General features: G+C 50.6%; 1 protein-coding gene across 9 annotated transcripts in view; it reads right to left on the bottom strand.

The window, feature by feature from the left end:
* The window catches only part of PPFIBP2 (PPFIA binding protein 2), a 170,079-nt gene that overhangs the window by 140,704 nt on the left and 14,503 nt on the right, over positions 1–14,872 (bottom strand). Inside the window, exon 1 of one of the 9 annotated variants that reach the window (XM_038568935.1) lies at positions 9,687–9,720. The exons of 7 other annotated variants lie outside the window; for them this stretch is intronic. The gene's annotated coding sequence lies outside the window, so the exon portion shown is untranslated. Of the gene's footprint in view, positions 1–6,989; positions 7,010–9,686; positions 9,721–14,872 lie in introns of those variants that run through there. One more of the 9 variants, XM_038568936.1, reaches the window with a different exon arrangement.

Here is a 14,872-nt window from a genome sequence, read left to right as displayed (position 1 = left end):
TGGGAGCCTGGGTTCATGAGGGATGTCGAGCTCAAGTGCACAAAGCTCCAGCAGGTGAATGCCTGGACGCCTCCTGGGGAGAAGCGAGGTAAGAGGCGACAACCCAAAGGGGCTGGGGGAGAGCCACAATCCAGGGAAGACTCCAAAGGCCCACGCGAAAAGCAGGGCAAGCTCTAAGCAGGTGGTAGGGAGTGGAAGTGGAATCACGTTCTCTACCAATGACAGGAGAGGGCCAGCCACCAGCCAGGGGCCTGACACAGTGTGGACAACACCGGAGGAGGACCCAGTGTGTCCAGGGGACTCCACGGTGGAGTGTGCACACACACCCCCCTCCCCAGCCCAGGAAGCAGAGGAGCAAACAGCGGATGACATTGCTCTTAACAAGTTCAGGACAGTGACAGCTGTTCTAGTGGCCAAGACCAGTCTTCATTCTCTCTGACGTCTGGACTATTACTAGAGCCCTGCATTTGATGGTGGAGGCACAGGCCGACTTCTCTTACCAAGAGATTAGCTCATCTCTAGCTACAAAGAAGAGGTGGGAATGTTAAGAGAAGGTGTAGCCCACATACCATTCACCCTTCACTTCACCCACAGGCCTCTCTAGATGCTGTCGTCCTCTTATCCATGACGATGACCCACTACCACTGAACTTTACCCTTTTTGCTACCAGCCAGAGAGAAAATGACCTCGTAGCTATATAGCCAGCCAATACAGGACAGCCATGTTTCAAATGACAGATGTCATAGCCACCTGAACTATACCACACAAACACCAGTTTGGCACCTGGAAGCTCATCAGGGCACAGGATTAGGGGTTCTGAAATTTAGAAAGTGAGCCACAATGAGCTGCTCATTATCTGATGTACTCTTAGGCGGCTGGTGATTTAGATACTGCATTAGCAGGAACTGTTGATGAAGATAAGTCCAGGGCAAGTAACCTTGATTTATCCTACCCATATTGAAGTGCAAACTTCCATTCCATTCTATGAAATACTCTTCTCTCAGTAAAAGTAGTTAGAGCTACAAGTGTTTTGGGCAGGCTTCCAATGGCCCAGACAAAGGAAGGAATCAGGAACAGCACCAGAGTCCCTGGTGCCCCTGCTCCTCCTGTGCCATGGACACAGCTGAGCCAGCACTAGGGCCTGTTCCCTTGGCAGCTGCATCCAGGTGGAGGGGTGGGGGAGGACAGTGCCCCCAAGTAGAAGGCAAGGCCTGGGAAAGGAACTCTCAGGCAAGAACCTACCACCACCAACCAAACTTGGACTCCTTGTACACCTCTTCCTTCCCTACAAGGCCACCAGGTGGTAAAGAAGTGTCACTGTATCACAACCAACCAAAGCCTTGTCCCCATAATTTACAGGTCGCTCAGAAACCAGAGTTGCTCTTAAATGGTTAAGAAATACCTATTGCTATTCCTATGCTTGGGAGACAGCTTTTTAAAGGGGTATATGAGACCTGTCTCTTTGGGATAAGAGAGCAAGAAGCCATTTTCAGGACTTAAAAAAAAAAATGAAGATGACAGAAGACATACAAGGGAAACTGATGGCAGTGCCAACGTTTGCAGTCAAATCCCATATCAATCAATAACACCTGTGTTTTCAGAGGACAAAGAAGAAAGAGCATAGGTTTCATAGCCAGACAGTCTTGAGTTAAAACATGCGCTCTGTGGCATAATGGCCATGGGTCTTTAGACAAGTTATTTAACCCCTTTCAGACTCAACAGTCTCCTCTATATCGCATTGTTACCAGTGAAAGTAAACAAGATAGACATCAGGTAAATGCAGCAGATTGAACCTGAACATCTAATTTAGCTATCCACTGCAACGAAGGTAGAAGAATTTATTTTGAAAGACATAAACCCACAGGGACATGGAGAAGTGATAGGAGACATAAGGGCAACAGCTCTGCAGCAAACGTAAAAGGGCGGCTGGTCCACGGCGGAGAGCTTTCCAAAGCTCTGGGAGAGATTTCTCTGGTAACACGAAAATCACAGGACACCTCAGGCATCAGAACGCCCAAAGAGATTTATATGATTGGTGAGGAATTTGTTGACTTCAATGATAAGAAAATAGAAAACCAAGTGAGTGATAAAAGAAACTGCAGAGAGACCAAAAAGCAAAAAGTAACCACAGACCATACAGTGAAAAACCATGTGGCAATCTAACCATAAGTGTGCAGGCAGCCTGGTAGGGGATGGATAGTGCTTGTGAGTAGTGGGGGTAGTAGGGCTGGAAAGGCAGTGGAGTCCACACCTCCTGGAGGGTGGACTCAGAAGTCACTAATGAAAAAAAAATAATAAAGCAGGAGAACAAGCATTTTTTCAGCAATATGGATAAAAATACTAAAAAATGTAAAGAGTCTGCATCTGAGGAAGAGCAATGGGGAGGGTAGGTGGGGAGACAACAGCTGTTTTAACAAATCATATACAAGTATTTGTTTAAATTGTGTAGATAGGTAGTAGTGATCAAAATAAAAATAATCCAAATGATTTTAAAAGGTAATATGTATGCTGTGCCTGGCACAGAGTAGAGACTCTGTGTGTGTTCCTTTCCCCTCTCAGGCAGGTGTCTGTTAGCTCCATGCTAGGAGTTTATCCAACACTGTATCACATAATCCCCACATACCACTCAGGTAATTCTCCCACTTTGCCGATGAGCAAAAATTTAGGTAGCTTGCCGAGGATGCACACCATTCTTCCACATTGCCTCTAAGATGGAAACCCAGAAAAGGGTTTTGAGCACAGGAGGTTCTAACATATCTTTTCACAAAGGAACACTGTGGCTGAAAATGGAGGGGGTGGGTGGGAATGCAGTGCATGGGTGAACACAGGAAATCCAGGTGAGAGATGAAGGTAGCTTGGACCAAATTGATGGGTGATAAATGTTCCAAATCTTGATATAGGTTGAAGGCAAAACCAGCAAGCTATGTTGATGGAGTGGACATGGGGAAAAGACGTCAGAATGGCTTGCCCTGAGTCCCAGAGAGGAGGGCTTCAGGAGCAACAACTAGGGGGGAAGAGGGGATCAGGAGATTGGTTTTGGAAATGTTTGGTTTAAGATGCCTAAGAGGGAGGGGGTGCTTGGGTGGCTCAGTCGGTTAAGAGTCTGCCTGCCTTCCGCTCAGGTCATGATCTCAGAGTCCTGGGATCCGAGCCCATGGTGGACTCCCTGCTCAGCAGGGAGCCTGCTTCTCCTTCTACCTCTGCCCCTCCCTCTGCTTGTGTTCTCTCTCTCTCTAAGAAATAAAATCCTTAAAAAAAAATAATAATAAGGTGCCTAACTAGGAAGATATGCTAAGTAAGGCATTTGGAAATATGAGTCTGATGTTTGGAGGTAAGTCTGGCTGGAGAGAGTTTGGGAGCCATCTGCAGAGAGATATAATCTAAAATAACTGCATGAAGCAGTTCACATAGTAGAGACAGAGAGAGAGAGACAGAGAGAGAGAGAGAAATAAAGAGAAAGAAAGAAAAAGAAAGAAAGAAAGAAAGAAAGAAAGAAAGAAAGAGGAAGAAAGGAAGGAAGGAAGGGAGGGAGGGAGGGAGGAAGGAAGGAAGGAAGGAAGGAAGGAAGGAAGGAAGGAAGGAAGGAAGGAAGGAAGAAAGAAAGAAAGAAAGAAAGAAAGAAAGAAAGAAAGAAAGAAAGAGCCTCAGAGAACTCTCTGGAACACTTCAACACAGCCATCAGGGAGAACAAAACAAAGGGGACTGAGGAGGAACAGCCAGGAGAATTGGGAAAGTGCTGCCCTAGACCAAATAGAGGGTTCAGGATGGAGAAGGATGCAATCGGGGGAGCCAAGTGCTGCTGAGTCAGACCAGAGATCGTCTTCTCGCCCAGTGCTCGCTGCAGGTGATCTCATCTGCTCCCACAGCCTCACCTGTCCCTGCATTACCTCACCCTAGACTCCTGCAAGAGCCTCCTAACTGGCTGCCTGCCTCCAGGCAGCCCTGTCCACCCACTCAGCATGAAGAATCGCCCAACTCAGGGGTCCTCAGACACTGGTGCTCAGAGTCACCTGGAGAACAACACAAGCACAGAGCTCCAGCCCCATGTAAGCAGAAGAGGGCCTGACCGTGTATCCTGCCCTACCTAGCTCCTCGGGGGATTCTGATACTCAATGAAGCTGAAGAGCCAATGACAGAAGGCAACACAGCTCCAACCTGGCACTCTTCTGCTTAGAAAGTCTCAGGGGCTCACCATCGAGCCCTAGAATTCATGCCTTTTACCACGTGCACTCAGCCTACTTGGTTGAAACTTCAACTTCCATCGTACCCCCGGGGCAAACCTCTGCCCATCCCCACCAAAATGTCTTACCATCGGCGGACAGATTCTAGTTGTTAGTTGACTGCGCCAGCAGCTTTCCTGCCTCATGCCCAAGCCAGAAGCTTTCCTCCCTAGATCCCCATCTCCTCTTCAAGCCAGTTCTTCCAGGAAACCTTGATCCTGCCTACCTAAATGTGATCTCCCAATCTCTCTTATTTTTTCAGAAAAGGGAGGGAAGGAGTAGTATTCAGCCATCTCTCCTGCAACTCTTCCATGTGTTTGGCCTCTGAGGACACCCCCATTCCGTGAGTCCTGAGGACATGTTCACAGATTCACTGATAAAACTATTCATTGTCTGTGGGAAAGTAAAGCCTGAGAGATATGTGTGCACCGTCCCACACCCACACCTGACACCCATCTCCCTCTCCATGCCTTCATGCTTGGCAGGCCCCAAAAGATGGTCTCCTGCAATATGGACCCCCACCGCCACCATGGTAATGCCACTGCAAGTAACCAAGCCAGACCTGGGAGTCATCTCAGGCCTTCCCGCCTCTCATCCACAACCAGCTGGTCTCCACATCCAGCCAAGTCTCCCTCGTCATCATCTCTCACATCTGTCCCCTCCTGTTCTCCTGGCCCACTTCAGGCCACATCGTCTTCCACCTGAATGACCACCATGGCTTCCTGACTTCCTTTCCTGCCTGCAGCCTGACTCTCACACACCCCTGAAGCTCCACCCTGCTGCCCAGAGCACGGGGTCTGTGTCACAAGCCTCACTGAGACACCCCAGCACTTGTACAACACTGTTCACCAGCTCCTACCCCAGAAAATGAAGTCAGGAGCACGCACTCTCTAGTCCGGCTGCATTTGGGCCCACATTTTTCCCGTCATGGGCTATGTCCCTTGGACAAGTTCTTTAAGATCACTGAGCTTCATTTTCCCTATTTATAAAGTGCAGGTGAAAATATACACACTGTGGGGTTACGGGGACTCCGTGAGATATCGTATGTAGAAGTCCTCTGTATACAGCTGGGCGGGAGGTCACAACCGCAGCAGTGATACTTCTCTCAGCCATACTTGGCCCCCTCCTGAGCACTAACCATTTCACCCCCCTGCTTTTGTTGTAAGGCCCCTTCAACATGTAACGTTTTAGTCCATGACCCCATTCCACCTGCTGATTTCCCACTCCTCATTCAAGGCCCAATTCCGGCATCATGATTCTAGGGCTCCCCTCCCATCCCTCACATGGAGGTGACTGCTCTGACTCAGTCCCCCTCTCCATGCCCATGACAGACTTCCCTTACAACACCTGGAACTCTCTAGAGCACTAGCCACTTAGGTGTGTGACTTTGTCTAAGTGGTAAGCGCTTCGTGGGCAGGGCAATGTCTCAGAAGCCCAGAGTTCGGGCCTGGACCTGGCTCAGAGAAGGCCAGCTTCTGTGTGTTGAATGGACAGACAGAGCCACAGATCTGCCTGAGGGAATGTCAGTTGGAAGCTGACCAGGAGCAAAATTCCTCTCCACCTGTGGTTCTTAAAACAAGTTATCCGCTTCCAAAATACAATGGGACAGGTATAGGGTAGACGTTCCCATTCCAAAAAGGAGAAAATGGATAAAGAGGTCACTGGTCTAAACTGGGAGTTGAGAGCCCCTGTGAGTGGCAGGGGCCCTGGGAGGCCCTGAGGCCTGAGGTCCTGTCTGGTCTGGAGGTCTCTATCCCCTAAGGGAAGAGCCTAATGAAGAGGAAAAGCAGCCCACATGGCCTCAGTGCAATGGTGGGGCCCGCAGACACCGCCTTTGTAGCAGGACTGAAGGACAAGAGCGCAGACGTTGACTCTCCGTCAGGACAGAGGAGGGGGATGTCACAACAGACAGGAGTCGGAGCAGGACAGAAGGGCCAGGATGCTGAGAGAGCTGCTATCAGATCGCTGATCGCCTTTAGTATCTGAGTCTGACCAAAAGGGAACACGTAGAGCCTAGATTTCCTCTTCTAATGAACAGAAGCTTAAGCAGCCTCAGAAAAACTGCACAAGAGCGAGAAAAAAAAGCCTCTGACGGTGAAAAAGCTGCTGAACTTGTGGCAGTGGGATCACAGTACCAGTCACCCCTGACAACCAACCTGTGTTTGATGGTTTCAGCTTTAAAAATGTTTTTCACACATGGGCTTCTCATTACTGCCTAAACATCCCAGGTCAGGCTGCTCTGTTTGGTCAACCAGGTAAACTGAGGCTGGGGGGGGGCGGGGGGAGTTGGGCTGAGATCTGCCAGGAGGGCCACAGGCTAGCCATGCTGGGGCAGCAGGGGACAAATGCAGTATTTCTTGCTCAACGTCTTTTTCTCCCGCTGTGCCAGTTAGTGAGCTGTGTGTGCTGGGCATTCCCAGCCACTCCCTGTTGGGCGAGTTCCAAAAGATCCCTAAGAACATTTGTGCTAGAGCCCAGCTCCACGGGACCCGCTGGAAGGAGCCCTTTCTCTTTTTGGCCCTTCCATTGAAAACCCAGCCCAATTCTTATCACATGTCACCGCTCCTCCACCAGGCTCCTTTGGCACATCCCAACCCAGATGCTTCCACTTAAGCTCTTCCCCAAAGAGCTCAAGTCCTTCAGAGAAGGCTCCATGGTCCCAAACAGCCCTTCTACCAACGTGCAATAATAGCCGGAGACTTGGTCACCCAGCTCAGCACCCTCCTCAGAAGAATGGTAAGGAATAGCCATCAGGCGCAGACACCTCACCTCTAGGCACCGTGAGGCCAGCCTTCTTCCCAGCTCAGCCGTCCCCCAGGCTCAGGAGCAGGGCCAACATCCTCCTGCTCGGAATGGCAAGCTTCTTAAGAGAAACACCACCCTCAAAGACATGAGTGTGAGACACCATGAGCCCAGCCCACAAGGAGGAGCACGAGGTCTGGCCAGGAAACGAGTGTGAGAGAGCGTGAGGTTGTCCTGGCTCACACCCAAACAGCACATCTGACCTTCTAGGCTCCAGAACACTAAAGAGCCGATGTTGGGTTTCCATCCAGGTCTTTGCTTAATATTTTTAGACGCTTGCTTCACCTTCCTCTGACTGTTCTCACCTCCCCCCGCCCCCCATTTCTGCTCTTGACATTCTGTCTCCAAGCTGGTCCTTCTTCCTGATTCAAGAGCTTACTGTGGTGAAGAGGCCACAGAATCTCAGTGACCAGGGCCACAGGCCTCAACCCAGGCCTGCCGAGGATAGGTCTGGACAGATCTCAGAAGGCAAGCAACGCAGGTACTCCAGCAAGGAGAGGGATTGGGGGGGAGAGGGGGACAGGCAGGCCAGAATCTGTGCCTCCGGGAGGAGGGAGCTGGGGAGCCAGACAGTGTCCAGGGGACAGAGCATCACCATGCCCCCTCTTAACACTGTGCTTACAAGTACATCTGTGTCTTCGCTGCAGTGGGGGCTCACTATAGCTACCTAGAGAACTTGATATGGAAGGTTCTTTCCCTTCCTTGTGAGAGTCTCAGAAAACAGCAGGTCTGAGGAGTAGACATAAAGAAGTGTCCCCTTCCAGGCTAGGATGTGAAGGACCAGGCCTCAGGCACAACACCTTACAGGCCTGAAGATCTCGCTGCCTGCCCCTGCCCCCCCCACCACCACCATCCACGAGGCAGCAAGTGATGGCACACTACCTTGTGCCTGCAGTTTCCACCTGTCTGTAAAAGCCGCCTGCTCCAGGAGTTCACAGAGGGTTTCCAGGTCCTACAGAAGCAGCAGTGAAAATACTCTGTCCTCACTGCCTCATTTAATCTTCCCGGCCATCCTGCGATGGATGGATTATAATTACCAGCCCCATTTTACAAAAGAGGCAACCGAGACACAGAGATGTGAAGACACTGGCTGAGGTCACATGGTTGCTCAGAGTCCCTCCGTGGCATCCAGTCTGTCTGTCACCAAAGTCCCTGCCAGCTCTCCCCACCACATTGCCTTCCCCTGCAGATTTGCTCAGAGCAGTGAAGGCTGGGAGATGGGAAGCTGGTCTCCATGTCCAAACAAACAGGGCTCAGAGCACCTGGGGCCAAGACACTACTGACTTCTGCCCTTCATAAAATACCTTCACCGGGACACTGGATGCCCTGAGTTCCCTCAACTCGGTTACAGTAAGAGCATATTTTACTCAAAAAAAGACAACACAGGACAGAAAAAATTATAAAAATGCATGACCTATAAAAATCAACATATATATTTTTAGATTTGTTTATCTATTTAACAAATACTATTTGCTCCCCATTACTGGTAAAACCCTGTAGTAGGCACCGAGAGGAAATTAATGAATGTTAATCCACCAAGGGCCAAAACTTTTCATCTTTCATCCGTGGGAAGGTTACTTGCAGGACTGGGCCTCAACCTGGGATCCATAAGGCAGAGCCAACAAACTTTCGCTTTGACCAACTTCGACTTCAGAAATCCATAAATTAAGGTCTAATTTTAAAGTCATCATGATATTCCTTTGTGAGAAGAAAAAACATCATTTCCCTGGAATTCCCATCATCTCCAAAATCAAGTTCAGATGGAAACTCAGTTGCTAATGTCAATTTTCCAACATCACTAGCTCAACAGGCAAGTAACATGTAAGACATCACATGGAAGTTACTTGCAAAGCTGAGCTTCAAAACTTGACCATTTGATGATCATTTTATGGATAATAAGGCTCAGTTTACCACCTACTCTTTCAAGGGGATGAGCAATCAAAAGGGAGCTGGCATCATAGAAGCCCTGGTGATTCCAGAAAGATATGTGCATGCAACAACAGAGCATCAAGCCCACTCCAGGGAGAGGGAAGCTGAGCATGCCCAGGGCAAGGCGGCGGGAGGAAGGAGCAACGAGTGCAGGGTGGGCCATCCCAGAAAGCTTCAGAGAGGGCAGCGTGCAGAAACACAGATGCACTACAAAAGGAGTGAGGCGTGTACGTATCCCAAGGTATGCTGGGTGGGGAGCAGGTGTGTGCGCGTGTGTGTGTGTGCACACTCATGCATGCATGCAGCTCAGAGCGATCAGAGAACTGGGAAAGAGTGAGAGCAACTAAGACTAGGGCCAGCTTACGAGGGGTCTCTCATCTCACCCCCAGAACTTGGCCTTTACCCATCAGGCAACAGGAGTCACAACAGTCTCTGTCCATCAAAATTAAGGCAGCCACCCATCATTTTCCAGCAACAATGCAGCAGGAAGCAAGGACCTTCTCCCTGAGAAGAACCAGGCCACGGCAGCCTCTTCCCTCCACTGCCCACCTCAGGAGCCTTCCCACATCCTCCTCTGACTCTGTAGCCCCTTTCAGCACCCCCTCCTTCTGGAGGGCAGGGATGGGGCCCCTCTACAGTAGGTCCTGTCGGCCTGGCTGCATGTCAGCACCTGATACCTGCCCACCTCCCTCCAGCCTCCTCCCCAGCTCACACTGCCTCCGGGGCGCGACTCACCCCAAGTCTCCCTGCCCGGGGAGACAAGGTCAGGTGGCTCCGCTCTGCAAGGCCCTCATGCACCCAGATCTTTAATCTGGTGTGCCCTTCCTACCAGACTCCCCCTCAGCGCACTACCACATCTGTCATTGGTGAGAAACGGAATGCTCACTTCCCCTCCTCTCCTCCTCAGACTTCCCCTTCTCTCCTCCTCAGACTTCCGGTAATCTAGCCCCACCAGGCCCAGCCTCTCCGCGGTTCCCTAAGCTGAGTCTGGCCTCTCTCCCCTCTCCTGGGGACTCCTTCCTCCTGACCCACGCAAATATTATGGCCTCTGCTCTCCTAAAACACTGCCTTTGGCTACCAGCTCACGTTTCTCCTTGGCTTTGCTGCCAAAGGGCTCATCTGTTCTCCCTGGTACCTGCTGCCAGGAGACCCCCATTTCTGTGCCCTGCTGCTGCCCCCCTGCCCCTAAGCTATGTCCATTCTTACCCCTGTGAGAGGCAGTGGAGGGTGGGTATAAAGTGCATGTGGAGCCGTAGAGCTGGACCGTGGGTCAGACCCTGTGTGGAATGGTCCTGGGCCAGGGGTCCCCTGGGCCTCTGCTTAACCCTCTGCCAGATGGGAGTAACTGAGGCCCCTGTCTCAGAGGTGGCTGTGAAGGTTCCATGCGTTCCTACGAGCACAGCATCTAGAGCAGCGAGCAGTCAGTGTCGGCTGGGATTGCCTTCCTTGGCATCTCCCCCACACCAAAACCCCTCCAATACGCACCTCCTGGGGCATTTGGGACACAGTGCTCTCTGGTTCTTCTGGATCTTCCTCCTTCGCTAAATGTCCTATGTCTCAGCTTCCACTCAGTGCCCCCAGCCCCTGCTCCAGGGCAGATTCTCTGCTCAGCTCTCTTCCTGTTCCTTTTGCAGTCTCTCTCCGGACAATCCATATTTCATCCCCATGCTCACCACTCGTAACACTAGGCTACTTCTGTAAGCTCCAGACCGAAGTATTTCCAAATGCTCATCGTGCAGCCCCCGAGAGTCAGCATGATCAGAAGCTCTCTCAGCAAGGTCCTGCTCTCTCTGGGCAGCAACTGGCCTGCTTGACCTGCACACCCTACCTTCTCCTGGGGCCCCCCTTGCCTTCCCACAGCAGAGAGGCGCCTGCAGATTGCTCCAGGCAGGGAGGTGCGTCCCCACCCGCCCCTCCCCGCAGCCACCCAGCCTGGGATTCAGGTATCAGAATCTTTGCCTTGGAGGGCCTCCTCTCACCATGCCTGGCCTCTCCCACAGCAATCCAGACTGATGCGGCTGGCATCTAAGGCATCTGTTGGCTGACCCCAAATCATCCTGGCCACATGATGGCAATAATAATGGCTTCCATTTTTAAAACACTTGTTCTGCACTGAGCTAAGCATTTACAGGTGTCTCATACCTCAGTATTCAGAACTGTGGTTATCCAACTGAAGCTTGCAGAGGTCAAATCACATGTCCTGGAAGCAGTGGAGATGGGGCTGAACCCAGGCAGTCTTCCAAGGTCATGTTCTTAACCCCACTCCACAGCCCTTCCTCACTGGGCCTGGCCACTTCCAAACCTCATTCTTCTTACTTCTTGGTACTCCAGCCATTAGAGAGCATTCTCATTTTGCTGTGCCTTTTTCAAGCTGTCCCTCAAGCTAAAGGTCCCTTCTCTCCAGTCTCTGTCCATCAAAATTAATTCTTCAAGGCGATTCTTCTCTCTCCAAGACAGCATCCCCACCCCTAACCGTCCAAGAGCATCGCTGCAGACATACAACCCATGCTTACACCCCCATTTGGGTTGTCTCATGTTGCCATTGGGACATCCAATAGGGGCTGACATTCTCCTTCTTAGCCTTCACCTCCTGGGGAGCAGCTGTATATCTGATGGAGGGAATGGGGGAAGGAAACTAGCACGTGTGGCTCAACCCCACTCTTCCCTTTTTTCCAGAGGCCTTGCCACAGGGGAGTGGCCTGTCCCCAGCAGGAGGTAGTCATCTAGGTCTCTGACCCAGGCAGATATGCTAATTGAGGAGAGGGCTGCCCTGGGAACCCTCCTGGCCACATCCTTATTAGCCCCAGAGGGGGGGGATCCTAGTCTCCAGCTGTCTGGCTCCTGGTCTTATTTTTCAATTAGTGCCAAATGCAGAGGGCATTTAAGTAGTGCCATCAATTAACAAATGTCCACTATGGTGAGGGTGAAGGGGTGAAGGGGTAGTGCCTGTAGAAGGACTGGTCAGCGTTGATCTGTACAGCACACTGGTGACCGGTACAGCATCTCTGGGGCTATGGGTACTCGTCACTAGCAAGGAGGCCCCATCAGCAGCTTGGGGACATCCCTACTATCCACCCAATGCCCTCTCTCCAGGAACCTGGCTGCCCAGCAACCTGCCGAGAGCCCTGTAATCCACCTTTGGGAAATGCCAGGAGAGCCATCTGGGAAGACAGGTTATTTGTGCTGTGGCCACCAACCATTGCTCACCGAAGTAAATTAGTCCACTGGCTTCTGGTTTATAGATTGGCCTTGTCAGTTTGGTCAGCACAAATCAGGCTCTCGGGCCACAGGAATCCTTCAGTGAGTGACTAACGAGGGTGTCCAACCCAGCAAACTGCCCTTCCAAGGCCGTCCATACCTCCGTTCTCTCCCATGTCCACATCTCACCTGCCCCCTGGCAGAGAGAGCCTTACCCACCGATAGGACCTGCTGGCAGTGTGCTGCTTCCTCAGCTCCAGAACACAAAGAAAGCTGCCCTCACTGCCCCTCTCACAGCAGAGAACACACACACATGGGCACACCATTATACACCCAAGGAGAAACAAATGGCCATCAAGTTATTTCAGTGCATCAACCTGATGATAGACTCAGAGAAGTGATTCCAATGTAGCCTCAACTCAAATACTTTCAAAAAGCCTCATTGCAAAAATTATCCCTTAGAGGGGCGTCTGGGTGGCGCAGATGGTTAAATGTCTGACTCTTGGTTTTGGCTCAGATGGTGATCTCAGGGGTGTGAGACTGAGCCCCATGTCAGGCTCCATACTCAGCACAGAGTCTGCGTGAGAGTCTTTCTCTCGGTCTCTCTCTCTTTCTCTCAAATGCATAAGTAAATCTTTTAAAAAAAAATTATCCCCTAGAGATATAACCAGCAAGGGCTCATTGTTGAAGTTGGCTGATGAGTTGATTCATTACACGGTTCTTTCCAATTTTTTGTGTATGTTTGAATTTTTTTTTTTTTATAACAAAAAGTTTTTTTTCTTTTTTTCATTGCTTGTTTTTTGAACCTAGCACTTGTGGATCTGAGCTTTTCCAGAGAGGTGCATGGGATGTCACCTGACCTGGCTGGAGAACAGAACCAGAACTGAGGTTCGAACCTCAATTCTGATGGTACTCTTTCCACAGTGCCGTTCAGGCTCTCGGAAGGTCCTGACACCTGTCCTAACGCGCAGCCCACCCTCGTTCAGCTCCTCCCCATCTCTCCCTCCAGCTGCCAAGCTGCCTCCTCTAGTCTAGGCCTCCCACTTCTGGCTGACTCTTCTTCAGCCCATCTCTCCCAGAGTACGCAGGATATGTTTCATAAAGCCCATGGCATTACTCCTCTGCTCCCAAGCATTTGATGGCTCCCCACTGTTTCAGGAACAAAGCTGTATTCCATGGCTCCTCCGATAAGATTCACCTTCACAGCCACACTCCTCACCACACTCTCAGTTCAGCCTCCACTGAGCCACTTCCTACTCCCTACAAACAGCAGGATTTCCCTGTGTTCCGTCTCTCCTCTGTTTGGGATGCTTTTCTCCAACTACATTTTCACATCCTGCATATTCTAAGACCTTCTCCCAATGCACCAGCCCAAGGAAGCCTTTCCTGACACCATTACCCACAGGACCTGAAGATGCTGGGTGTGCCACCCTGCTTCTGGCATACTTGGGACTCACCTTTATCATCCCACTTACAGTGCCGGTTATAGGGTTCCTTGCTATGTCCGTCCCTCCTTCTAAATTAATATGCTTGAGAACAAGGAGCGTGTGCTATTTACCTTTTTAGTCCTCAGAACCCAGCAAGGAACCTGACATAGGTGGACTCTCAGTAAATGCTGGCTGACGCAAGATGTTCAGTGTGTGCACTGAGCGGAGAGCAGAGGGGAAAGAGCACATGACAGAAAGAGAGAAAGACCTTGGCCAACTTTCTGAATAAGGGTGGGGAGCTGTCCACGGCAGCCTCTCTCCTCTCACCCTCTTCGTACACGAGACCCCTGTCTTTGTGGCCTGATAATCAGAGGCGGAGGAGGACCGGCCATGGTTGGCCCTGGCAGGAGCAAGAGACAACAGATGAATGCAAGTATATTTCCTTAGGAACAACGAGAGAAGAGGGTGTAACTTCCCCTAACAGATTATAAAACCAGGCATTTCTCCTTATTCTATTATTTCAGAATGCTAAGCAACAAGAAAAAAACCCCACAACTGAATTGGCGAGTTTCCTCTATCATCTCGAATGTTCAGGGGCCTCCTACATAACTTGAGCCTGTAGCCAGCTACCTCCTGTGAGCCTCCCAAGTTGCCTGGGGAGGAACCCAGACCCCAGAATTTGGCAGTCTCTGGATAAATACTAATTGGATTAATCAAAACTTATTCTGTGTTTTGAGCCTTCATTTCAACACTTGTCAAACAGTTTAATTTCGAATCAGTGCAATAGCTTTCCTTTTGTGTTAAACAACAACAACAAAAGTTCAGGCCAGTAGGAGACCAAGGAATTTCCCTAAAGTCAGGCTCTGTGCACTGGCAACAAGAGCCTGGCTCCTGCTTCAGTCAGAGAAGAAGGGGGCTTCCTCGGCAGGCCTGGGCTGGAGGGTATTAGTAGGGTATTAGCAGCTCTGTCTTCACTGGAGGGCTGAGGCCATATGGAAGCCAGATGAAGACAGCACACAGAACTCACTGCTGCTAGAGAGCCCAGACGACATGGAAACTGTGTGGCCTGGACTTTTCGGGACTGAACCTCTGGATGAGGCTAGTCAAGCTTCCTCCACCATCTGGGGGGCATCTACCTTCTTCTGGTCTCTTGGCAGGACCAGCAACAAGTGCCTCTCTATCCTTCATCAGGACATGAAGGCTTGTTCACTGAGGATTTGGGAAATATCCTATTATAGGCCAAATTGTATCCCCCTCCCCAAATTCATATCTAACATCTAGTACCTTAGAACGTGA

This window comes from Canis lupus, chromosome 21 (genome assembly GCF_011100685.1).
Source record: "Canis lupus familiaris isolate Mischka breed German Shepherd chromosome 21, alternate assembly UU_Cfam_GSD_1.0, whole genome shotgun sequence".
Lineage (NCBI taxonomy): Eukaryota > Metazoa > Chordata > Mammalia > Carnivora > Canidae > Canis > Canis lupus.
Note: the sequence above shows the minus strand (reverse complement) of the source record. Positions and strands in the feature narration are given on the sequence as shown.